Source organism: Lissotriton vulgaris, chromosome 4_1, assembly GCF_964263255.1.
Source record: "Lissotriton vulgaris chromosome 4_1, aLisVul1.2, whole genome shotgun sequence".
In the NCBI taxonomy this organism is placed as follows: domain Eukaryota; kingdom Metazoa; phylum Chordata; class Amphibia; order Caudata; family Salamandridae; genus Lissotriton; species Lissotriton vulgaris.
This window is the reverse complement of record NC_141691.1, coordinates 1,302,881,048-1,302,906,813: the sequence shown is the minus strand read 5'-3', so window position 1 is coordinate 1,302,906,813 and position 25,766 is coordinate 1,302,881,048. Positions and strand designations below refer to the sequence as shown.

The window sequence follows — 25,766 nt, the reverse complement described above, 5'->3', positions numbered from 1 at the left end:
GATAGAATGATTAGATGAATCAATTGCATATAGGTGATGAATTGTTATTTATTGCTAAAACACATGGAAAAAACATTAATGGTTCTAAGTTCTAACACTAAGTATGAAAATCTCTTTTGTATTGTAATTTTTCTAAAGTCATATTAGTTTCTTCATGTTGATAATTTATATTTATAACTTCATGGTACACCTCCGAAATTAAGCTTTCCAAATATCCCGGGTTAACTATCATTAGCACTTCTTCATATGCTGGACTTCCAGGAATTTGTGCAAAATGGCCTGTTAGCTCAGATGGTTAGAGCGTGGTGCTAATAACGCCAAGGTCACAGGTTCGATCCCTGTACAGGCCAAGTATAATTGTTTGAAAAAAGATTAATTTTTCTTGTGTCTCATTTTTGACTGTTTATCACCTTGGATCAAACGCTGCTTGAAGGATTGGATGAATGCATTTGATATAGTTGTAGAATTAATTATTATTCTGAAAGCTCCTGGAATATCTATTAATGGTTCTAAGTTCTAACGCCAAGTAACTAAATCTCTTATTTATTGCAATTTATTGAGGTCATTTTTGTTTTGTCTTGTTGATGAAATATAAAGATAGTATGAATGTAAACAGCTGAATATAAGCTTTCCAACTATCCCGGGTTAACAATCGGTAGCACTTCATCATCTGCTATTTCTTCAATAGTATGCTATGTATTTATTGAGCCTATTAGTTTAGTCTGTAGAGCATAAAGTTAAAAAATGCCAAGGACATACTTTCAATCAGTCTCCAAGCCAATACTTGATGCTCCTTTAATGTTGAAAATAGATGTATTTTCTTCTGTATAATGTGTATGTCTATATTTCCTTTGAGGGGAAGCTGATAGAATGATTAGATGAATCAATTGCATATAGGTGATGAATTGTTATTTATTGCTAAAACACATGGAAAAAACATTAATGGCTCTAAGTTCTAACACTAAGTATGAAAATCTCTTTTGTATTGTAATTTTTCTAAAGTCATATTAGTTTCTTCATGTTGATATTATATATTTATAACTTCATGGTAAACCTCCGAAATTAAGCTTTCCAAATCTCCCGGGTTCACTATCATTAGCACTTCTTCATATGCTGGACTTCCAGGAATTTGTGCAAAACGGCCTGTTAGCTCAGATGGTTAGAGCGTGGTGCTAATAACGCCAAGGTCACAGGTTCGATCCCTGTACAGGCCAAGTTTAATTGTTTGAAAAAAGATTAATTTTTCTTGTGTCTCATTTTTGACTGTTTATCACCTTGGATCAAACGCTGCTTGAAGGATTGGATGAATGCATTTGATATAGTTGTAGAATTAATTATTATTCTGAAAGCTCCTGGAATATCTATTAATGGTTCTAAGTTCTAACGCCAAGTAACTAAATCTCTTATTTATTGCAATTTATTGAGGTCATTTTTGTTTTGTCTTGTTGATGAAATATAAATATAGTATGAATGTAAACAGCTGAATATAAGCTTTCCAACTATCCCGGGTTAACAATCGGTAGCACTTCATCATCTGCTATTTCTTCAATAGTATGCTATATATTTATTGAGCCTATTAGTTTAGTCTTTAGAGCATAAAGTTAACAATGCCAAGAACATACTTTCAATCAGTCTCTAAGCCAATACTTGATGCTCCTTTAATGTTGAAAATAGATGTATTTTCTTCAGTATCATTTGTATGTCTATATTTCCTTCGGGGGGGGAAGCTGACACAATGATTAGATGAATCAATTGCATATAGGTGATGAATTGTTATTTATTGCTAAAACACATGGAAAAAACATTAATGGCTCTAAGTTCTAACACTAAGTATGAAAATCTTTTTTGTATTGTAATTTTTCTAAAGTCATATTAGTTTCTTCATGTTGATATTATATATTTATAACTTCATGGTAAACCTCCGAAATTAAGCTTTTAAATCTCCCGGGTTAACTATCATTAGCACTTCTTCATATGCTGGACTTCCAGGGATTCGTGCAGACCGGCCTGTTAGCTCAGAGGGTTAGAGCGTGGTGCTAATAACGCCAAGGTCACAGGTTCGATCCCTGTACAGGCCAAGTTTAATTGTTTGAAAAAAGATTAATTTTTCTTGTGTCTCTTTTTTGACTGTTTATCACCTTGGATCAAACGATGCTTGAAGGATTGGATGAATACATTTGATATAGTTGTAGAATTAATTATTATTCTGAAAGCTCCTGGAATATCTATTAATGGTTCTAAGTTCTAACACCAAGTTACTAAATCTCTTAGTTATTGCAATTTATTGAGGTCATTTTTGTTTTGTCTTGTTGATGAAATATAAAAATAGTATGAATGTAAACAGCTGAATATAAGCTTTCCAACTATCCCGGGTTAACAATCAGTAGCACTTCATCATCTGCTATTTCTTCAATAGTATGCTATATATTTAGTGAGCCTATTAGTTTAGTCTTCAGAGCATAACGTTAAAAATGCCAAGGACATACTTTCAATCCGTCTCCAAGCCAATACTTGATGCTCCTTTAATGTTGAAAATAGATGTATTTTCTTCTGTCTCATGTGTATCTCTATATTTCCTTTGAGGGGAAGCTGATAGAATGATTAAATGAATCAATTGCATATAGGTGATGAATTGGTATTTATTGCTAAAACACGTGGAAAAAACATTAATGGTTCTAAGTTCTAACACTAAGTATGAAAATCTCTTTTGTATTGTAATTTTTTTAAAGTCATATAAGTTTCTTCATGTTGATATTATATATTTATAACTTCATGGTAAACCTCTGAAATTAAGCTTTCCAAATCTCCCGGGCTAACTATCATTAGCACTTCTTCATATGCTGGACTTCCAGTAATTTGTGCAAAATGGCCTGTTAGCTCAGATGGTTAGAGCGTGGTGCTAATAACGCCAAGGTCACAGGTTCGATCCCTGTACAGGCCAAGTTTAATTGTTTGTAAAAAGATAAATTTTTCTTGTGTCTTATTTTTGACTGTTTATCACCTTGGATCAAACGCTGCTTGAAGGATTGGATGAATACATTTGATATAGTTGTAGAATTAATTATTATTCTGAAAGCTCCTGAAATATCCATTAATGGTTCTAAGTTCTAACGCCAAGTAACTAAATCTCTTATTTATTGCAATTTATTGAGGTCATTTTTGTTTTGTCTTGTTGATGAAATATAAAGATAGTATGAATGTAAACAGCTGAATATAAGCTTTTCAACTATCCTGGGTTAACAATCGGTAGAACTTCATCATATGCTATTTCTTCAATAGTATGCTATTCGGAAATCGTGGAAAGGGGCGACCATTCGGTCCCCCCGAACGTATGGCGGAGTACCACGATCCCCCCGGGAAGCCATCTTGGGCGGGAGGCGAGTCTCGGCTGGTATGCCCGAAGCGGCGTAGCCGGGGCGCGCCTTTTTCCCGCCCTGGAGTGGGCTGGCCTAGACACTGACGCGGCCAGCCACGCCCTTGGGGCAGGCAGGGGCGGGTTTACGCCCGCCCTGAAGACGGATAAAAGGAGCAACAAGCCAAGGAAGCATCCTCTTGTTCCTGTGCTCTGAAGCTGCACCACCTCGCTGCACGTGAGCTCGAGACGGAACGAAGAGCCAATTTTGAGCGTTGTAATCTTTCTTGTTTGTTTTGCAGACACTCTGTTGGAGAATGCCCAAGAAAGCGGGAAAGTGAATGACTACCGACCAGATGCTGCGTGTTCTTATGAAAGAGGTGACCGACCTAAAGAGGCGAATGGCGGATAAAGACGAGGAAGGGGGACCGAAACGTCCTTTGGCAGGAGCAGCTCCGGGGGGAAAAGGCAAGAGGCCCAGAAGGGGAGCAGCTGGGGGAGACATCCCGGTTCCCTGTACCCCACTCGAAGAACCAACTCCCGTGCTGGAAGAGGGGAATCCGATTCCCCTGGTGGTCACCCCCGTGTCCGGGGAGGATATGCCGCCCGAGCTGGCAGCACAATTAGCAGCGTGGTTGGGTAAAGGTAGCAAGGGCGCCACGGCTGACGACGCGCAGGTGTTGATGAAGCAACTGCGTGAAACAAGGGAAGCGGCGAAGGCACCATCGCCGGCTGCGGCAGTAGAGAAGCCACCTGGGACAGGTCCAGTCGCAGATACAGCTTCCGGTTCAGGTAAGCGGCCATTGCCGATTGCGAGGGACGAGTCTGCACCCTCACGAAGGGAAAAGTTGGGTCAACATGTCCCTCTGGCTATTAAAGAGAAGATATGGGCAGAGGAGTATATAAACATCTTCTCGTTGCTTACTGATCATTATGAGATGGAGCATGTTAAGAGCCAGAAGGAGCTCATGCATCCGAGTGTTTGGCGCGCAAAGATGGCCGCCTTTAAGGTAAATGAAAAGATTGGCACTTGGGGCAGAGCGTGGGGGATTTTTACATCCATCATGGGTGAACGTAGGCCCGAATTGCTGTCCGAATTGTCGATTTATCAGTCACGGATCATGGGGTATTCTGTTTCACACGAGGGCAATCAATGGTTCTGTTACAATAATATTTTCAGAAAAGCAAAAGAACATGATAAAAACTTAACTTGGGATTGCTATGATTCTGTGTCTTGGTCCAAAATGGAAGATACTGGTATGTTGAAGTTGCCATTGGTAGGGAGTAGCGTGGGTGAATCCTCCCGCCAATATGCTGGGACGCCCTTTCGATCAGGTACGAGAAACGACAACCACTCGAGGCCGATCGGCAACGCAGGTAAAAGGGGGATTTGTTGGAACTTTAACAGGGGTAAATGTACGAGGCCCCAGGGGTCATGCAAATTTAGGCACGAATGTGGTGGGTGTGGGCAATCATCCCATCCTGAGTCCATGTGCAGAGCCAAAACAGGTGATATCGGGGGTAGAGGAGGCGCCAAACAGGTCTGATATAGTCCGAGGGGCGCCTTTACCTACTCCGATTGATACCATGGCAATGATTCCCTGGCTCAGCGAATACCCGGATCACGCTTCCGCTGGGGTGTTGCGGAACGGGTTTTCATATGGTTTCCGCATCCCAGTGGGGGAGTTTCAGGGTATAGCGAAATGTAAAAACCAAATATCGGTCTTGCAACATACGACCGTGGTACAGGAGAAGATCGGGAAAGAGGTTACTCGAGGTCGAGTCGCCGGTCCATTTAATGTGCCACCAGTTGCTGACTTTGTTTGTTCCCCTTTAGGGGTGGTCCCCAAGAAGGACCCGGGTGAGTTTCGGCTGATACATAATTTATCAGCCCCACGTGGTCTTTCCGTAAACGATGCGATAGACCCGGAAGTGTGTTCGGTGCGGTACGCATCCTTCGATGAGGCCGTAGCCATATTGAATCGCCTGGGGCCCGGTGCGCTGATGGAAAAATCTGATATCGAGTCAGCGTTCCGGTTGCTCCCGGTACATCCAGACGATCAGCGTCTCCTTGGTTTCATGTTTCAGGGTCACTATTACATGGATAGGTGTATGCCAATGGGGTGCTCTATATCTTGTGCCTATTTTGAAAAGTTCAGTTGTTTCCTGCAATGGGTCTTCACAAGGAAGACGGGGTTTCAACATGTTATGCATTATCTCGATGACTTTTTGTTTCTGGGGGCAGCCGGGGATCCGGAATGTGGACAGGCTTTGACTGAATTTTGTGTCTTGATGAATCAGTTTGGCGTGCCATTGGCACCAGGTAAGACTGTGGGTCCCTCGACTTGCCTCGAGTTTCTGGGGATCGAGCTCGACTCTGAAGAAGGTTGTTTTCGTTTACCAGGAGACAAAGTGTTAAGATTCAGGGCATGCCTGCAAACGTGTATAAGTGAGTCCAAGGTTAAGCTACATCGATTACAGCAATAGGTGGGACAGTTGAATTTTGCCCTAAGAGTAATACCGATGGCCCGCCCCTTTTCACGCTCGATCGCTCAAGCCATGGTCGGCCTGAAGGAGGGTCATCATCGCACAAGGCTCTCGGCAGAGGTTCGCCAGGAAATGCGCATTTGGTTGGCATTTCTGGCGGATTTCAATGGTCGAATTGTCTGGAACAAACCGGCGGTGTCCTCTGAGGAGCTGGGGCTGTGGACAGATTCGGCAGGGAGCATTGGTTTTGGTGCCATATTCGGCACTCAGTGGTCGGCACAAAAATGGCCGTCATGGTGGCATGATAATGGACTGACAAGTAACATTGCTTTTCTGGAACTTTTCCCCATTCTGGTGGCCCTGAGAACTTGGCCCGAGGGGTTCAGAGATCACTCTGTGGTATTCTGGTCTGATAACATGACCTTGGTTGAGTGTATCAATAGCCAGGCAGCACGATGCAAATGGATTCTGAGATTGCTCAAGGAAATTGTATTACTGTGTATGCAATTGAATGTGCTATTTAAGGCAAGACATGTGCCGGGGGTGATGAACCAGGCGGCTGATGCGCTTTCTCATTTTCGTATGCAGGCCTTCTGGAGTTTTCTGCCCACACCGGACCCGGTGGCGGCACCCTTTCCCGAAGCTCTCTGGTCTCTCGGTGCCCCGAACTTCGTAACCTCGTGGGAGAGAGTTTAGCACCCAGGACGAGGAAGGCATATGAAGGGGCGTTCCGTTCCTATTGGGCCTTTTTGGGGGCAGCTAGAGGGGAGCTTTGGGGCCAGGAGGAGTTGGTAGTGAAATTCCTGCTGTCTTTACATCAGGCAGGCAAATCAGTGGCTACGGCCCAGAGGCATCGGGCCGCCATTTCCTTTGTGGCTAGGGCTCATGGGATCCAGGACCCGACAGCGTCTTTCGTTGTGCAAAAAGCGCTACGTGGGTGGCAACGCCTTGAGGGTCGCAGAGTAGATGAAAGGCGCCCGATAGGTTTGGATAGGTTGGCCCTGTTATTATCCAGACTCCCTGCAACGTGTTCATCCCAGTATGAAACAGTGTTATTCCAAGCCGCTTTTACGCTGGCATTCCATGGGGCTATGCGGTTAAGCGAACTAGTGGCGAGGAACAAGCAGGACGTGATGGGGGGACTGTGCCAAGAGCACGTTCAGGTCAGAGGGGAGACAATGACTGTCTCGTTTGTCAGGTCCAAGACCGATCAGGGTGCGATGGGTGATTGCATAATCATACAAAGGATTCCCGGGTCCTCCATGTGCCCGGTGAGTTGTGTAGAGGAATATTTAGCACAAAGGGTGGCATCATGGGGGGGGACCTTGTTGAGACACGCTGACGCCACCCCACTGACGAGGTTTCAGTTTCAGCGGGTGCTTGCGATGTCGATTACCGCTGCGGGCTTGAACCCGGGCGAGTTTGGGACCCATTCCTTTCGGATAGGGGCTGCTACAGAGGCTACAGCCAGGGGTTTGAATGTCGAACAAGTTAAACGTGTGGGGCGTTGGTCCTCCAATTGTTATAAAAGGTATGTGCGGTTGCACATGTTGTGAAGCTGTAATGATGTACTCACGCTTCTTGTTTTTGTTTGGTTTCAGTTGCGCAAGCCTACGAGGCGGGGCGGACTATGCAGTCGACCCAACACCGGGCCAGCGGTCAGACTTCACCGGCTGTGAAAAAGGAGGTGTGGGTCGTGGGCCACTCATACGTGAGGCGTGCCGCGGACGTATTCAAAGCAGGTGACATGATTCACGTGGCTGGGGAATACGGGTACAGTGTGTCCTTCTACGGAAGGGGCGGACTCTGTATTGACCAGTTTCAATCATTTTTTGAGGGTTTGCTAGGGCGGGCAAGGTCACCGCCGTCTATAGTCATAGTACATCTTGGGGGCAATGATTTGGTCACCACTGGTAGACGACTTCTTCTTGAGGCGATGCTTTCCACTGTAAGTTGGTTAGCGAGGAGAGTTCCAGGGTGCACAATTGCATGGTCCCATATGATCCCACGAAAAGTATGGCGGGGGGCTATTTCTGTTTCTGCTCTGAATCATTCAGTAAGAAAAATTAATAACAAAGTGAGTAGATTGTTCCGTTCCAATACACTGCATTCTATTTCGCATGGTTGTATTACTGGTGACAGTATGTATTTGGGGGATGGTGTTCATTTGTCCCGGGTGGGGAACGAGTTACTCATAGGAGACTTGATAGCTTGGCTAAAGACTTTAAGACATGACCTTTAGGTAGGAGTGTTGTGGGGGGGTCCGGATAGCCGGTCAACTATCCGGCCTGTGGCGGTAAGGTCATGATCGGTGAGCACTAATTGGAAGATCCCTATGAGTGGGCGTCACCCATTACGGATGGGAGCGCTCGAGGGAGGTGGCCATTGGCCCCTCAACGGGGAGGCGGTCCCTTCTAAGGATGGGCCGCCGAAAGGAAAGGAAAGGCGGTCAAGGCCCCTTCCTGGGTAGGAGGGGCTACAGCCCCCTCCTGGAGAATTTCCCGGGGCCAGGACATCTGCGACGGCAGATGTGGTAAGTTGTGTGGGGTTTGGGGGGGGGTCTACGCTACCTTCTAGATACCTCACACGAGTCCTCGGACGACCTTTAAGTGGCGTCGAGTTTATTGGGGCCCCCGTCAAGTCAAGGGAAATTGGTAGTTGCACTTGAGGTACACCTCTGTGCGGTCGCCCCTCACAAGTGAGGGGGATATTTCTGGTTTAGGGATCTTGACACCGGTTACGACCTTGCCGTTGGCCCTTAAACGTTAGGATGTACAATTTCAAAATTTCAAGTTAAATGTTTTGTAGGATGTTAGTTCGGCTAGGAGAACCTTTGTATTAGAGAATATGTTAAGGTTAGCCAAACATCGCAATGTGGTAATGAAATTGTACATAATATGAAACTGTTATTTTAATGTTTTAATTTTGTTTCATATTTTAATAAATACGGCCGGGAGGGTCACTCCCTCCCGTCTTCCAAAAGTTCAGAACTGTTTCCGGTTTCCCATCCTTGGGGATTGTGTTGAGAGGGGGTGGCGGGTATCTCAGCCATAGTAGCACTTCATCATCTGCTATTTCTTCAATAGTATGCTATATATTTATTGAGCCTATTAGTTTAGTCTTTAGAGCATAAAGTTAACAATGCCAAGAACATACTTTCAATCAGTCTCTAAGCCAATACTTGATGCTCCTTTAATGTTGAAAATAGATGTATTTTCTTCAGTATCATTTGTATGTCTATATTTCCTTCGAGGGGAAGCTGACACAATGATTAGATGAATCAATTGCATATAGGTGATGAATTGTTATTTATTGCTAAAACACATGGAAAAAACATTAATGGCTCTAAGTTCTAACACTAAGTATGAAAATCTCTTTTGTATTGTAATTTTTCTAAAGTCATATTAGTTTCTTCATGTTGATATTATATATTTATAACTTCATGGTAAACCTCCGAAATTAAGCTTTCCAAATCTCCCGGGTTAACTATCATTAGCACTTCTTCATATGCTGGACTTCCAGGAATTTGTGCAGACCGGCCTGTTAGCTCAGATGGTTAGAGCGTGGTGCTAATAACGCCAAGGTCACAGGTTCGATCCCTGTACAGGCCAAGTTTAATTGTTTGAAAAAAGATTAATTTTTCTTGTGTCTCATTTTTGACTGTTTATCACCTTGCATCAAACGATGCTTGAAGGATTGGATGAATACATTTGATATAGTTGTAGAATTAATTATTATTCTGAAAGCTCCTGGAATATCTATTAATGGTTCTAAGTTCTAACACCAAGTAACTAAATCTCTTATTTATTGCAATTTATTGAGGTCATTTTTGTTTTGTCTTGTTGATGAAATATAAAAATAGTATGAATGTAAACAGCTGAATATAAGCTTTCCAACTATCCCGGGTTAACAATCAGTAGCACTTCATCATCTGCTATTTCTTCAATAGTATGCTATATATTTAGTGAGCCTATTAGTTTAGTCTTCAGAGCATAAAGTTAAAAATGCCAAGGACATACTTTCAATCCGTCTCCAAGCCAATACTTGATGCTCCTTTAATGTTGAAAATAGATGTATTTTCTTCTGTATCATGTGTATCTCTATATTTCCTTTGAGGGGAAGCTGATAGAATGATTAAATGAATCAATTGCATATAGGTGATGAATTGTTATTTATTGCTAAAACACATGGAAAAAACATTAATGGTTCTAAGTTCTAACACTAAGTATGAAAATCTCTTTTGTATTGTAATTTTTCTAAAGTCATATAAGTTTCTTCATGTTGATATTATATATTTATAAATTTCATATTCATATGCTGGACTTCCAGGATTTTGTGCAAAACGGCCTGTTAGCTCAGATGGTTAGAGCGTGGTGCTAATAACGCCAAGGTCACAGGTTCGATCCCTGTACAGGCCAAGTTTAATTGTTTGTAAAAAGATACATTTTTCTTGTGTCTCATTTTTGACTGTTTATCACCTTGGATCAAAAGCTACTTGAAGAATTGGATGAATACATTTGATATAGTTGTAGAATTAATTATCATTCTGAAAGCTCCTGGAATATCTATAATTGGTTCTAAGTTCTAACGCCAAGTAACTAAATCTCTTATTTATTGCAATTTATTGAGGTCATTTTTGTTTTGTCTTGTTGATGAAATATAAAGATAGTATGAATGTAAACAGCTGAATATAAGCTTTCCAACTATCCCGGGTTAACAATCAGTAGCACTTCATCATCTGCTATTTCTTCAATAGTATGCTATATATTTATTGAGCCTATTAGTTTAGTCTTTAGAGCATAAAGTTAACAATGCCAAGAACATACTTTCAATCAGTCTCTAAGCCAATACTTGATGCTCCTTTAATGTTGAAAATAGATGTATTTTCTTCAGTATCATTTGTATGTCTATATTTCCTTCGAGGGGAAGCTGACACAATGATTAGATGAATCAATTGCATATAGGTGATGAATTGTTATTTATTGCTAAAACACATGGAAAAAACATTAATGGCTCTAAGTTCTAACACTAAGTATGAAAATCTCTTTTGTATTGTAATTTTTCTAAAGTCATATTAGTTTCTTCATGTTGATATTATATATTTATAACTTCATGGTAAACCTCCGAAATTAAGCTTTCCAAATCTCCCGGGTTAACTATCATTAGCACTTCTTCATATGCTGGACTTCCAGGAATTTGTGCAGACCGGCCTGTTAGCTCAGATGTTTAGAGCGTGGTGCTAATAACGCCAAGGTCACAGCTTCGATCCCTGTACAGGCCAAATTTAATTGTTTGAAAAAAGATTAATTTTTCTTGTGTCTCATTTTTGACTGTTTATCACCTTGGATCAAACGATGCTTGAAGGATTGGATGAATACATTTGATATAGTTGTAGAATTTATTATTATTCTGAAAGCTCCTGGAATATCTATTAATGGTTCTAAGTTCTAACACCAAGTAACTAAATCTCTTATTTATTTATTGCAATTTATTGAGGTCATTTTTGTTTTGTCTTGTTGATGAAATATAAAAATAGTATGAATGTAAACAGCTGAATATAAGCTTTCCAACTATCCCGGGTTAACAATCAGTAGCACTTCATCATCTGCTATTTCTTCAATAGTATGCTATATATTTAGCGAGCCTATTAGTTTAGTCTTCAGAGCATAAAGTTAAAAATGCCAAGGACATACTTTCAATCCGTCTCCAAGCCAATACTTGATGCTCCTTTAATGTTGAAAATAGATGTATTTTCTTCTGTATCATGTGTATCTCTATATTTCCTTTGAGGGGAAGCTGATAGAATGATTAAATGAATCAATTGCATATAGGTGATGAATTGTTATTTATTGCTAAAACACATGGAAAAAACATTAATGGTTCTAAGTTCTAACACTAAGTATGAAAATCTCTTTTGTATTGTAATTTTTTTAAAGTCATATAAGTTTCTTCATGTTGATATTTTATATTTATAACTTCATGGTAAACCTCTGAAGTTAAGGTTTCCAAATCTCCCGGGTTAACTATCATTAGCACTTCTTCATATGCTGGACTTCCAGTAATTTGTGCAAAATGGCCTGTTAGCTCAGATGGTTAGAGTGTGGTGCTAATAACGCCAAGGTCACAGGTTAGATCCCTGTACAGGCCAAGTTTAATTGTTTGTAAAAAGATAAATGTTTCTTGTGTCTCATTTTTGACTGTTTATCACCTTGGATCAAAAGCTACTTGAAGGATTGGATGAATACATTTGATATAGTTGTAGAAATAATTATCATTCTGAAAGCTCCTGGAATATCTATAATTGGTTCTAAGTTCTAACGCCAAGTAACCAAATCTCTTATTTATTGCAATTTATTGAGGTCATTTTTGTTTTGTCTTGTTGATGAAATATAAAGATAGTATGAATGTAAACAGCTGAATATAAGCTTTCCAACTATCCCGGGTTAACAATCAGTAGCACTTCATCATCTGCTATTTCTTCAATAGTATGCTATATATTTAGTGAGCCTATTAGTTTAGTCTTTAGAGCATAAAGTTAAAAATGCCAAGGACATACTTTCAATCAGTCTCCAAGCCAATAAGTGATGCTCCTTTAATGTTGAAAATAGATGTATTTTCTTCTGTATAATGTGTATGTCTATATTTCCTTTGAGGGGAAGCTGATAGAATGATTAGATGAATCAATTGCATATAGGTGATGAATTGTTATTTATTGCTAAAACACATGGAAAAAACATTAATGGTTCTAAGTTCTAACACTAAGTATGAAAATCTCTTTTGTATTGTAATTTTTCTAAAGTCATATTAGTTTCTTCATGTTGATAATTTCTTTTTATAACTTCATGGTACACCTCCGAAATTAAGCTTTCCAAATCTCCCGGGTTAACTATCATTAGCACTTCTTCATATGCTGGACTTCCAGGAATTTGTGCAAAATGGCCTGTTAGCTCAGATGGTTAGAGCGTGGTGCTAATAACGCCAAGGTCACAGGTTCGATCCCTGTACAGGCCAAGTTTTATTGTTTGAAAAAAGATTAATTTTTCTTGTGTCTCATTTTTGACTGTTTATCACCTTGGATCAAACGCTGCTTGAAGGATTGGATGAATGCATTTGATATAGTTGTAGAATTAATTATTATTCTGAAAGCTCCTGGAATATCTATTAATGGTTCTAAGTTCTAACCCCAAGTAACTAAATCTCTTATTTATTGCAATTTATTGAGGTCATTTTTGTTTTGTCTTGTTGATGAAATATAAAGATAGTATGAATGTAAACAGCTGATTATAAGCTTTCCAAATATCCCGGGTTAACAATCGGTAGCACTTCATCATCTGCTATTTCTTCAATAGTATGCTATGTATTTATTGAGCCTATTAGTTTAGTCTGTAGAGCATAAAGTTAAAAATGCCAAGGACATACTTTCAATCAGTCTCCAAGCCAATACTTGATGCTCCTTTAAAGTTGAAAATAGATGTATTTTCTTCTGTATAATGTGTATGTCTATATTTCCTTTGAGGGGAAGCTAATAGAATGATTAGATCAATCAATTGCATATAGGTGATGAATTGTTATTTATTGCTAAAACACATGGAAAACCATTAATGGTTCTAAGTTCTAACACTAAGTATGAAAATCTCTTTTGTATTGTAATTTTTCTAAAGTCATATTAGTTTCTTCATGTTGATGATTTATATTTATAACTTCATGGTACACCTCTGAAATTAAGCTTTCCAAATCTCCCGGGTTAACTATCATTAGCACTTCTTCATATGCTGGACTTCCAGGAATTTGTGCAAAACGGCCTGTTAGCTCAGATGGTTAGAGCGTGGTGCTAATAACGCCAAGGTCACAGGGTCGATCCCTGTACAGGCCAAGTTTAATTGTTTGTAAAAAGATACATTTTTCTTGTGTCTCATTTTTGACTGTTTATCACCTTGGATCAAAAGCTACTTGAAGGATTGGATGAATACATTTGATATAGTTGTAGAATTAATTATCATTCTGAAAGCTCCTGGAATATCTATAATTGGTTCTAAGTTCTAACGCCAAGTAACTAAATCTCTTATTTGTTGCAATTTATTGAGGTCATTTTTGTTTTGTCTTGTTGATGAAATATAAAGATAGTATGAATGTAAACAGCTGAATATAAGCTTTCCAACTATCCCGGGTTAACAATCAGTAGCACTTCATCATCTGCTATTTCTTCAATAGTAAGCTATATATTTAGTGAGCCTATTAGTTTAGTCTTTAGAGCATAAAGTTAACAATGCCAAGAACATACTTTCAATCAGTCTCTAAGCCAATACTTGATGCTCCTTTAATGTTGAAAATAGATGTATTTTCTTCAGTATCATTTGTATGTCTATATTTCCTTCGAGGGGAAGCTGACACAATGATTAGATGAATCAATTGCATATAGGTGATGAATTGTTATTTATTGCTAAAACACATGGAAAAAACATTAATGGCTCTAAGTTCTAACACTAAGTATGAAAATCTCTTTTGTATTGTAATTTTTCTAAAGTCATATTAGTTTCTTCATGTTGATAATTTATATTTATAACTTCATGGTACACCTCCGAAATTAAGCTTTCCAAATCTCCCGGGTTAACTATCATTAGCACTTCTTCATATGCTGGACTTCCAGGAATTTGTGCAAAATGGCCTGTTAGCTCAGATGGTTAGAGCGTGGTGCTAATAACACCAAGGTCACAGGTTCGATCCCTGTACAGGCCAAGTTTAATTGTTTGAAAAAAGATTAATTTTTCTTGTGTCTCATTTTTGACTGTTTATCACCTTGGATCAAACGATGCTTGAAGGATTGGATGAATACATTTGATATAGTTGTAGAATTAATTATTATTCTGAAAGCTCCTGGAATATATATTAATGGTTCTAAGTTCTAACGCCAAGTAACTAAATCTCTTATTTATTGCAATTTATTGAGGTCATTTTTGTTTTGTCTTGTTGATGAAATATAAAGATAGTATGAATGTAAACAACTGAATATAAGCTTTCCAACTATCCCGGGTTAACAATCAGTAGCACTTCATCATCTGCTATTTCTTCAATAGTATGCTATATATTTAGTGAGCCTATTAGTTTAGTCTTTAGAGCATAAAGTTAAAAATGCCAAGGACATACTTTCAATCAGTCTCCAAGCCAATAAGTGATGCTCTTTTAATGTTGAAAATAGATGTATTTTCTTCTGTATAATGTGTATGTCTATATTTCCTTTGAGGGGAAGCTGATAGAATGATTAGATGAATCAATTGCATATAGGTGATGAATTGTTATTTATTGCTAAAACACATGGAAAAAACATTAATGGTTCTAAGTTCTAACCCTAAGTATGAAAATCTCTTTTGTATTGTAATTTTTCTAAAGTCATATTAGTTTCTTCATGTTGATAATTTATATTTCTAACTTCATGGTACACCTCCGAAATTAAGCTTTCCAAATCTCCCTGGTTAACTATCATTAGCACTTCTACATATGCTGGACTTCCAGGAATTTGTGCAAAATGGCCTGTTAGCTCAGATGGTTAGAGCGTGGTGCTAATAACGCCAAGGTCACAGGTTCGATCCCTGTACAGGCCAAGTTTAATTGTTTGAAAAAAGATTAATTTTTCTTGTTTCTCATTTTTGACTGTTTATCACCTTGGATCAAACGCTGCTTGAAGGATTGGATGAATGCATTTGATATAGTTGTAGAATTAATTATTATTCTGAAAGCTCCTGGAATATCTATTAATGGTTCTAAGTTCTAACGCCAAGTAACTAAATCTCTTATTTATTGCAATTTATTGAGGTCATTTTTGTTTTGTCTTGTTGATGAAATATAAAGATAGTATGAATGTAAACAGCTGAATATAAGCTTTCCAACTATCCCGGGTTAACAATCGGTAGCACTTCATCATCTGCTATTTCTTCAATAGTATGCTATATATTTATTGAGCCTATTAGTTTAGTCTTTAGAGCATAAAGTTAACAATGCCAAGAACATACTTTCAATCAGTCTCTAAGCCAATACTTGATGCTCCTTTAATGTTGAAAATAGATGTATTTTCTTCAGTATCATTTGTATGTCTATATTTCCTTCGAGGGGAAGCTGACACAATGATTAGATGAATCAATTGCATATAGGTGATGAATTGTTATTTATTGCTAAAACACATGGAAAAAACATTAATGGCTCTAAGTTCTAACACTAAGTATGAAAATCTCTTTTGTATTGTAATTTTTCTAAAGTCATATTAGTTTCTTCATGTTGATATTATATATTTATAATTTCATGGTAAACCTCCGAAATTAAGCTTTCCAAATCTCCGGGGTTAACTATCATTAGCACTTCTTCATATGCTGGACTTCCAGGAATTTGTGCAGACCGGCCTGTTTGTCAGATGGTTAGAGCGTGGTGCTAATAACGCCAAGGTCACAGGTTCGATCCCTGTACAGGCCAAGTTTAATTGTTTGAAAAAAGATAAATTTTTCTTGTGTCTCATTTTTGACTGTTTATCACCTTGGATCAAACGATGCTTGAAGGATTGGATGAATACATTTGATATAGTTGTAGAATTAATTATTATTCTGAAAGCTCCTGGAATATATATTAATGGTTCTAAGTTCTAACGCCAAGTAACTAAATCTCTTATTTATTGCAATTTATTGAGGTCATTTTTGTTTTGTCTTGTTGATGAAATATAAAGATAGTATGAATGTAAACAGCTGAATATAAGCTTTCCAACTATCCCGGGTTAACAATCGGTAGCACTTCATCATCTGCTATTTCTTCAATAGTATGCGATATATTTATTGAGCCTATTAGTTTAGTCTTTAGAGCATAAAGTTAACAATGCCAAGAACATACTTTCAACCAGTCTCTAAGCCAATACTTGATGCTCCTTTAATGTTGAAAATAGATGTATTTTTTCAGTATCATTTGTATGTCTATATTTCCTTCGAGGGGAAGCTGACACAATGATTAGATGAATCAATTGCATATAGGTGATGAATTGTTATTTATTGCTAAAACACATGGAAAAAACATTAATGGTTCTAAGTTCTAACACTAAGTATGAAAATCTCTTTTGTATTGTAATTTTTTTAAAGTCATATAAGTTTCTTCATGTTGATATTATATATTTATAACTTCATGGTAAACCTCTGAAATTAAGCTTTCCAAATCTCCCGGGTTAACTATCATTAGCACTTCTTCATATGCTGGACTTCCAGTAATTTGTGCAAAATGGCCTGTTAGCTCAGATGGTTAGAGCGTGGTGCTAATAACGCCAAGGTCACAGGTTCGATCCCTGTACAGGCCAAGTTTAATTGTTTGTAAAAAGATAAATGTTTCTTGTGTCTCATTTTTGACTGTTTATCACCTTGGATCAAACGCTGCTTGAAGGATTGGATGAATACATTTGATATAGTTGTAGAATTAATTATTATTCTGAAAGCTCCTGAAATATCTATTAATGGTTCTAAGTTCTAACGCCAAGTAACTAAATCTCTTATTTATTGCAATTTATTGAGGTCATTTTTGTTTTGTCTTGTTGATGAAATATAAAGATAGTATGAATGTAAACAGCTGAATATAAGCTTTCCAACTATCCCGGGTTAACAATCAGTAGCACTTCATCATCTGCTATTTCTTCAATAGTATGCTATATATTTAGTGAGCCTATTAGTTTAGTCTTTAGAGCATAAAGTTAAAAATGCCAAGGACATACTTTCAATCAGTCTCCAAGCCAATAAGTGATGCTCCTTTAATGTTGAAAATAGATGTATTTTCTTCTGTATAATGTGTATGTCTATATTTCCTTTGAGGGGAAGCTGATAGAATGATTAGATGAATCAATTGCATATAGGTGATGAATTGTTATTTATTGCTAAAACACATGGAAAAAACATTAATGGTTCTAAGTTCTAACACTAAGTATGAAAATCTCTTTTGTATTGTAATTTTTCTAAAGTCATATTAGTTTCTTCATGTTGATAATTTATATTTATAACTTCATGGTACACCTCCGAAATTAAGCTTTCCAAATATCCCGGGTTAACTATCATTAGCACTTCTTCATATGCTGGACTTCCAGGAATTTGTGCAAAATGGCCTGTTAGCTCAGATGGTTAGAGTGTGGTGCTAATAACGCCAAGGTCACAGGTTCGATCCCTGTACAGGCCAAGTTTAATTGTTTGAAAAAAGATTAATTTTTCTTGTGTCTCATTTTTGACTGTTTATCACCTTGGATCAAACGCTGCTTGAAGGATTGGATGAATGCATTTGATATAGTTGTAGAATTAATTATTATTCTGAAAGCTCCTGGAATATCTATTAATGGTTCTAAGTTCTAACGCCAAGTAACTAAATCTCTTATTTATTGCAATTTATTGAGGTCATTTTTGTTTTGTCTTGTTGATGAAATATAAAGATAGTATGAATGTAAACAGCTGAATATAAGCTTTCCAACTATCCCGGGTTAACAATCGGTAGCACTTCATCATCTGCTATTTCTTCAATAGTATGCTATGTATTTATTGAGCCTATTAGTTTAGTCTGTAGAGCATAAAGTTAAAAATGCCAAGGACATACTTTCAATCAGTCTCCAAGCCAATACTTGATGCTCCTTTAATGTTGAAAATAGATGTATTTTCTTCTGTATAATGTGTATGTCTATATTTCCTTTGAGGGGAAGCTGATAGAATGATTAGATGAATCAATTGCATATAGGTGATGAATTGTTATTTATTGCTAAAACACATGGAAAAAACATTAATGGCTCTAAGTTCTAAAACTAAGTATGAAAATCTCTTTTGCATTGTAATTTTTCTAAAGTCATATTAGTTTCTTCATGTTGATATTATATATTTATAACTTCATGGTAAACCTCCGAAATTAAGCTTTCCAAATCTCCCGGGTTAACTATCATTAGCACTTCTTCATATGCTGGACTTCCAGGAATTTGTGCAAAACGGCCTGTTAGCTCAGATGGTTAGCACGTGGTGCTAATAACACCAAGGTCACAGGTTCGATCCCTGTAAAGGCCAAGTTTAATTGTTTGTAAAAAGATAAATTTTTTTTGTGTCTCATTTTTGACTGTTTATCACCATGGATCAAAAGCTACTTGAAGGATTGGATGAATACATTTGATATAGTTGTAGAATTAATTATTATTCTGAAAGCTCCTGGAATATCTATAATTGGTTCTAAGTTCTAACGCCAAGTAACTAAATCTCTTATTTATTGCAATTTATTGAGGTCATTTTTGTTTTGTCTTGTTGATGAAATATAAAGATAGTATGAATGTAAACAGCTGAATATAAGCTTTCCAACTATCCCGGGTTAACAATCAGTAGCACTTCATCATCTGCTATTTCTTCAATAGTATGCTATATATTTAGTGAGCCTATTAGTTTAGTCTTTAGAGCATAAAGTTAAAAATGCCAGGGACATACTTTCAATCAGTCTCCAAGCCAATACTTGATGCTCCTTTAATGTTGAAAATAGATGTATTTTCTTCTGTATCATGTGTATCTCTATATTTCCTTTGAGGGGAAGCTGATAGAATGATTAGATGAATCAATTGCATATAGGTGATGAATTGTTATTTATTGCTAAAACACATGGAAAAAACATTAATGGCTCTAAGTTCTAACACTAAGTATGAAAATCTCTTTTGTATTGTAATTTTTCTAAAGTCATATTAGTTTCTTCATGTTGATAATATATATTTATAACACCATGGTAAACCTCCGAAATTAAGCTTTCCAAATCTCCCGGGTTAACTATCATTAGCACTTCTTCATATGCTGGACTTCCAAGAACTTGTGCAAAATGGCCTGTTAGCTCAGATGGTTAGAGCGTGGTGCTAATAACGCCAAGGTCACAGGTTCGATCCCTGTAAAGGCCAAGTTTAATTGTTTGAAAAAAGATAAATTTTTCTTGTGTCTCATTTTTGACTGTTTATCACCTTGGATCAAACGCTGCTTGAAGGATTGGATGAATGCATTTGATATAGTTGTAGAATTAATTATTATTCTGAAAGCTCCTGGAATATCTATTAATGGTTCTAAGTTCTAACGCCAAGTAACTAAATCTCTTATTTATTGAGATTTATTGAGGTCATTTTTGTTTTGTCTTGTTGATGAAATATAAAGTTAGTATGAATGTAAACAGCTGAATATAAGCTTTCCAACTATCCCGGGTTAACAATCGGTAGCACTTCATCATCTGCTATTTCTTCAATAGTATGCTATATATTTATTGAGCCTATTAGTTTAGTCTTTAGAGCATAAAGTTAACAATGCCAAGAACATACTTTCAATCAGTCTCTAAGCCAATACTTGATGCTCCTTTAATGTTGAAAATAGATGTATTTTCTTCAGTATCATTTGTATGTCTATATTTCCTTCGAGGGGAAGCTGACACAATGATTAGATGAATCAATTGCATATAGGTGATGAATTGTTATTTATTGCTAAAACACATGGAAAAAACATTAATGGCTCTAAGTTCTAACACTAAGTATGAAAATCTCTTTTGTATTGTAATTTTTCTAAAGTCATATTAGTTTCTTCATGTTGATATTATATATTTATAACTTCATGGTAAACCTCCGAAATTAAGCTTTCCAAATCTCCCGGGTTAACTATCATTAGCACTTCTTCATATGCTGGACTTCCAGGAATTTGTGCAGACCGGCCTGTTAGCTCAGATGTTTAGAGCGTGGTGCTAATAACGCCAAGTTCACAGCTTCGATCCCTGTACAGGCCAAGTTTAATTGTTTGAAAAAAGATTAATTTTTCTTGTGTCTCATTTTTGACTGTTTATCACCTTGGATAAAACGATGCTTGAAGGATTGGATGAATACATTTGATATAGTTGTAGAATTTATTATTATTCTGAAAGCTCCTGGAATATCTATTAATGGTTCTAAGTTCTAACACCAAGTAACTAAATCTCTTATTTATTTATTGCAATTTATTGAGGTCATTTTTGTTTTGTCTTGTTGATGAAATATAAAAATAGTATGAATGTAAACAGCTGAATATAAGCTTTCCAACTATCCCGGGTTAACAATCAGTAGCACTTCATCATCTGCTATTTCTTCAATAGTATGCTATATATTTAGCGAGCCTATTAGTTTAGTCTTCAGAGCATAAAGTTAAAAATGCCAAGGACATACTTTCAATCCGTCTCCAAGCCAATACTTGATGCTCCTTTAATGTTGAAAATAGATGTATTTTCTTCTGTATCATGTGTATGTCTATATTTCCTTTGAGGGGAAGCTGATAGAATGATTAGATGAATCAATTGCATATAGGTGATGAATTGTTATTTATTGCTAAAACACATGGAAAAAACATTAATGGTTCTAAGTTCTAACACTAAGTATGAAAATCTCTTTTGTATTGTAATTTTTCTAAAGTCATATTAGTTTCTTCATGTTGATAATTTCTTTTTATAACTTCATGGTACACCTCCAAAATTAAGCTTTCCAAATCTCCCGGGTTAACTATCATTAGCACTTCTTCATATGCTGGACTTCCAGGAATTTGTGCAAAATGGCCTGTTAGCTCAGATGGTTAGAGCGTGGTGCTAATAACGCCAAGGTCACAGGTTCGATCCCTGTACAGGCCAAGTTTTATTGTTTGAAAAAAGATTAATTTTTCTTGTGTCTCATTTTTGACTGTTTATCACCTTGGATCAAACGCTGCTTGAAGGATTGGATGAATGCATTTGATATAGTTGTAGAATTAATTATTATTCTGAAAGCTCCTGGAATATCTATTAATGGTTCTAAGTTCTAACCCCAAGTAACTAAATCTCTTATTTATTGCAATTTATTGAGGTCATTTTTGTTTTGTCTTGTTGATGAAATATAAAGATAGTATGAATGTAAACAGCTGATTATAAGCTTTCCAAATATCCCGGGTTAACAATCGGTAGCACTTCATCATCTGCTATTTCTTCAATAGTATGCTATGTATTTATTGAGCCTATTAGTTTAGTCTGTAGAGCATAAAGTTAAAAATGCCAAGGACATACTTTCAATCAGTCTCCAAGCCAATACTTGATGCTCCTTTAAAGTTGAAAATAGATGTATTTTCTTCTGTATAATGTGTATGTCTATATTTCCTTTGAGGGGAAGCTAATAGAATGATTAGATCAATCAATTGCATATAGGTGATGAATTGTTATTTATTGCTAAAACACATGGAAAACCATTAATGGTTCTAAGTTCTAACACTAAGTATGAAAATCTCTTTTGTATTGTAATTTTTCTAAAGTCATATTAGTTTCTTAATGTTGATGATTTATATTTATAACTTCATGGTACACCTCTGAAATTAAGCTTTCCAAATCTCCCGGGTTAACTATCATTAGCACTTCTTCATATGCTGGACTTCCAGGAATTTGTGCAAAACGGCCTGTTAGCTCAGATGGTTAGAGCGTGGTGCTAATAACGCCAAGGTCACAGGGTCGATCCCTGTACAGGCCAAGTTTAATTGTTTGTAAAAAGATACATTTTTCTTGTGTCTCATTTTTGACTGTTTATCACCTTGGATCAAAAGCTACTTGAAGGATTGGATGAATACATTTGATATAGTTGTAGAATTAATTATCATTCTGAAAGCTCCTGGAATATCTATAATTGGTTCTAAGTTCTAACGCCAAGTAACTAAATCTCTTATTTATTGCAATTTATTGAGGTCCTTTTTGTTTTGTCTTGTTGATGAAATATAAAGATAGTATGAATGTAAACAGCTGAATATAAGCTTTCCAACTATCCCGGGTTAACAATCAGTAGCACTTCATCATCTGCTATTTCTTCAATAGTAAGCTATATATTTAGTGAGCCTATTAGTTTAGTCTTTAGAGCATAAAGTTAACAATGCCAAGAACATACTTTCAATCAGTCTCTAAGCCAATACTTGATGCTCCTTTAATGTTGAAAATAGATGTATTTTCTTCAGTATCATTTGTATGTCTATATTTCCTTCGAGGGGAAGCTGACACAATGATTAGATGAATCAATTGCATATAGGTGATGAATTGTTATTTATTGCTAAAACACATGGAAAAAACATTAATGGCTCTAAGTTCTAACACTAAGTATGAAAATCTCTTTTGTATTGTAATTTTTCTAAAGTCATATTAGTTTCTTCATGTTGATAATTTATATTTATAACTTCATGGTACACCTCCGAAATTAAGCTTTCCAAATCTCCCGGGTTAACTATCATTAGCACTTCTTCATATGCTGGACTTCCAGGAATTTGTGCAAAATGGCCTGTTAGCTCAGATGGTTAGAGCGTGGTGCTAATAACACCAAGGTCACAGGTTCGATCCCTGTAAAGGCCAAGTTTAATTGTTTGAAAAAAGATTAATTTTTCTTGTGTCTCATTTATGACTGTTTATCACCTTGGATCAAACGCTGCTTGAAGGATTGGATGAATGCATTTGATATAGTTCTAGAATTAATTATTATTCTGGAAGCTCCTGGAATATCTATTAATGGTTCTAAGTTCTAACGCCAAGTAACTAAATCTCTTATTTATTGCAATTTATTGAGGTCATTTTTGTTTTGTCTTGTTGATGAAATATAAAGATAGTATGAATGTAAACAGCTGAATATACGCTTTCCAACTATCCCGGGTTAACAATCGGTAGCACTTCATCATCTGCTATTTCTTCAATAGTATGCTATATATTTATTGAGCCTATTAGTTTAGTCTTTAGAGCATAAAGTTAACAATGCCAAGAACATACTTTCAATCAGTCTCTAAGCCAATACTTGATGCTCCTTTAGTGTTGAAAATAGATGTATTTTCTTCAGTATCATTTGTATGTCTATATTTCCTTCGAGGGGAAGCTGACACAATGATTAGATGAATCAATTGCATATAGGTGATGAATTGTTATTTATTGCTAAAACACATGGAAAAAACATTAATGGCTCTAAGTTCTAACACTAAGTATGAACATCTCTTTTGTATTGTAATTTTTCTAAAGTCATATTAGTTTCTTCATGTTGATATTATATATTTATAATTTCATGGTAAACCTCCGAAATTAAGCTTTCCAAATCTCCGGGGTTAACTATCATTAGCACTTCTTCATATGCTGGACTTCCAGGAATTTGTGCAGACTGGCCTGTTTGTCAGATGGTTAGAGCGTGGTGCTAATAACGCCAAGGTCACAGGTTCGATCCCTGTACAGGCCAAGTTTAATTGTTTGAAAAAAGATAAATTTTTCTTGTGTCTCATTTTTGACTGTTTATCACCTTGGATCAAACGATGCTTGAAGGATTGGATGAATACATTTGATATAGTTGTAGAATTAATTATTATTCTGAAAGCTCCTGGAATATATATTAATGGTTCTAAGTTCTAACGCCAAGTAACTAAATCTCTTATTTATTGCAATTTATTGAGGTCATTTTTGTTTTGTCTTGTTGATGAAATATAAAGATAGTATGAATGTAAACAGCTGAATATAAGCTTTCCAACTATCCCGGGTTAACAATCAGTAGCACTTCATCATCTGCTATTTCTTCAATAGTATGCTATATATTTAGTGAGCCTATTAGTTTAGTCTTTAGAGCATAAAGTTAAAAATGCCAAGGACATACTTTCAATCAGTCTCCAAGCCAATAAGTGATGCTCTTTTAATGTTGAAAATAGATGTATTTTCTTCTGTATAATGTGTATGTCTATATTTCCTTTGAGGGGAAGCTGATAGAATGATTAGATGAATCAATTGCATATAGGTGATGAATTGTTATTTATTGCTAAAACACATGGAAAAAACATTAATGGTTCTAAGTTCTAACCCTAAGTATGAAAATCTCTTTTGTATTGTAATTTTTCTAAAGTCATATTAGTTTCTTCATGTTGATAATTTATATTTCTAACTTCATGGTACACCTCCGAAATTAAGCTTTCCAAATCTCCCTGGTTAACTATCATTAGCACTTCTACATATGCTGGACTTCCAGGAATTTGTGCAAAATGGCCTGTTAGCTCAGATGGTTAGAGCGTGGTGCTAATAACGCCAAGGTCACAGGTTCGATCCCTGTACAGGCCAAGTTTAATTGTTTGAAAAAAGATTAATTTTTCTTGTTTCTCATTTTTGACTGTTTATCACCTTGGATCAAACGCTGCTTGAAGGATTGGATGAATGCATTTGATATAGTTGTAGAATTAATTATTATTCTGAAAGCTCCTGGAATATCTATTAATGGTTCTAAGTTCTAACGCCAAGTAACTAAATCTCTTATTTATTGCAATTTATTGAGGTCATTTTTGTTTTGTCTTGTTGATGAAATATAAAGATAGTATGAATGTAAACAGCTGAATATAAGCTTTCCAACTATCCCGGGTTAACAATCGGTAGCACTTCATCATCTGCTATTTCTTCAATAGTATGCTATATATTTATTGAGCCTATTAGTTTAGTCTTTAGAGCATAAAGTTAACAATGCCAAGAACATACTTTCAATCAGTCTCTAAGCCAATACTTGATGCTCCTTTAATGTTGAAAATAGATGTATTTTCTTCAGTATCATTTGTATGTCTATATTTCCTTCGAGGGGAAGCTGACACAATGATTAGATGAATCAATTGCATATAGGTGATGAATTGTTATTTATTGCTAAAACACATGGAAAAAACATTAATGGCTCTAAGTTCTAACACTAAGTATGAAAATCTCTTTTGTATTGTAATTTTTCTAAAGTCATATTAGTTTCTTCATGTTGATATTATATATTTATAATTTCATGGTAAACCTCCGAAATTAAGCTTTCCAAATCTCCGGGGTTAACTATCATTAGCACTTCTTCATATGCTGGACTTCCAGGAATTTGTGCAGACCGGCCTGTTTGTCAGATGGTTAGAGCGTGGTGCTAATAACGCCAAGG

General features: G+C 36.6%; 10 non-coding genes across 10 annotated transcripts; all 10 read left to right on the top strand.

Moving 5' to 3' along the window:
- The first annotated feature begins 276 nt into the window (after positions 1 to 276).
- TRNAI-AAU (transfer RNA isoleucine (anticodon AAU)) lies at positions 277 to 350 on the top strand. The gene has a single exon. It is a non-coding gene; the product is annotated as a tRNA-Ile (tRNA).
- Positions 351 to 1,140: 790 nt separating this feature from the next.
- Positions 1,141 to 1,214, top strand: TRNAI-AAU (transfer RNA isoleucine (anticodon AAU)). The gene has a single exon. It is a non-coding gene; the product is annotated as a tRNA-Ile (tRNA).
- A 1,653-nt stretch (positions 1,215 to 2,867) lies between these two features.
- Positions 2,868 to 2,941, top strand: TRNAI-AAU (transfer RNA isoleucine (anticodon AAU)). The gene has a single exon. It is a non-coding gene; the product is annotated as a tRNA-Ile (tRNA).
- Positions 2,942 to 9,376: 6,435 nt separating this feature from the next.
- Positions 9,377 to 9,450, top strand: TRNAI-AAU (transfer RNA isoleucine (anticodon AAU)). Its single transcript has one exon. It is a non-coding gene; the product is annotated as a tRNA-Ile (tRNA).
- A 733-nt stretch (positions 9,451 to 10,183) lies between these two features.
- Positions 10,184 to 10,257, top strand: TRNAI-AAU (transfer RNA isoleucine (anticodon AAU)). Its single transcript has one exon. It is a non-coding gene; the product is annotated as a tRNA-Ile (tRNA).
- Positions 10,258 to 12,776: 2,519 nt separating this feature from the next.
- Positions 12,777 to 12,850, top strand: TRNAI-AAU (transfer RNA isoleucine (anticodon AAU)). The gene has a single exon. It is a non-coding gene; the product is annotated as a tRNA-Ile (tRNA).
- Positions 12,851 to 15,364: 2,514 nt separating this feature from the next.
- On the top strand, positions 15,365 to 15,438 carry TRNAI-AAU (transfer RNA isoleucine (anticodon AAU)). The gene has a single exon. It is a non-coding gene; the product is annotated as a tRNA-Ile (tRNA).
- Positions 15,439 to 17,088: 1,650 nt separating this feature from the next.
- On the top strand, positions 17,089 to 17,162 carry TRNAI-AAU (transfer RNA isoleucine (anticodon AAU)). Its single transcript has one exon. It is a non-coding gene; the product is annotated as a tRNA-Ile (tRNA).
- Positions 17,163 to 21,407: 4,245 nt separating this feature from the next.
- Positions 21,408 to 21,481, top strand: TRNAI-AAU (transfer RNA isoleucine (anticodon AAU)). Its single transcript has one exon. It is a non-coding gene; the product is annotated as a tRNA-Ile (tRNA).
- Positions 21,482 to 24,857: 3,376 nt separating this feature from the next.
- On the top strand, positions 24,858 to 24,931 carry TRNAI-AAU (transfer RNA isoleucine (anticodon AAU)). Its single transcript has one exon. It is a non-coding gene; the product is annotated as a tRNA-Ile (tRNA).
- The last annotated feature ends 835 nt before the right edge of the window (positions 24,932 to 25,766 follow it).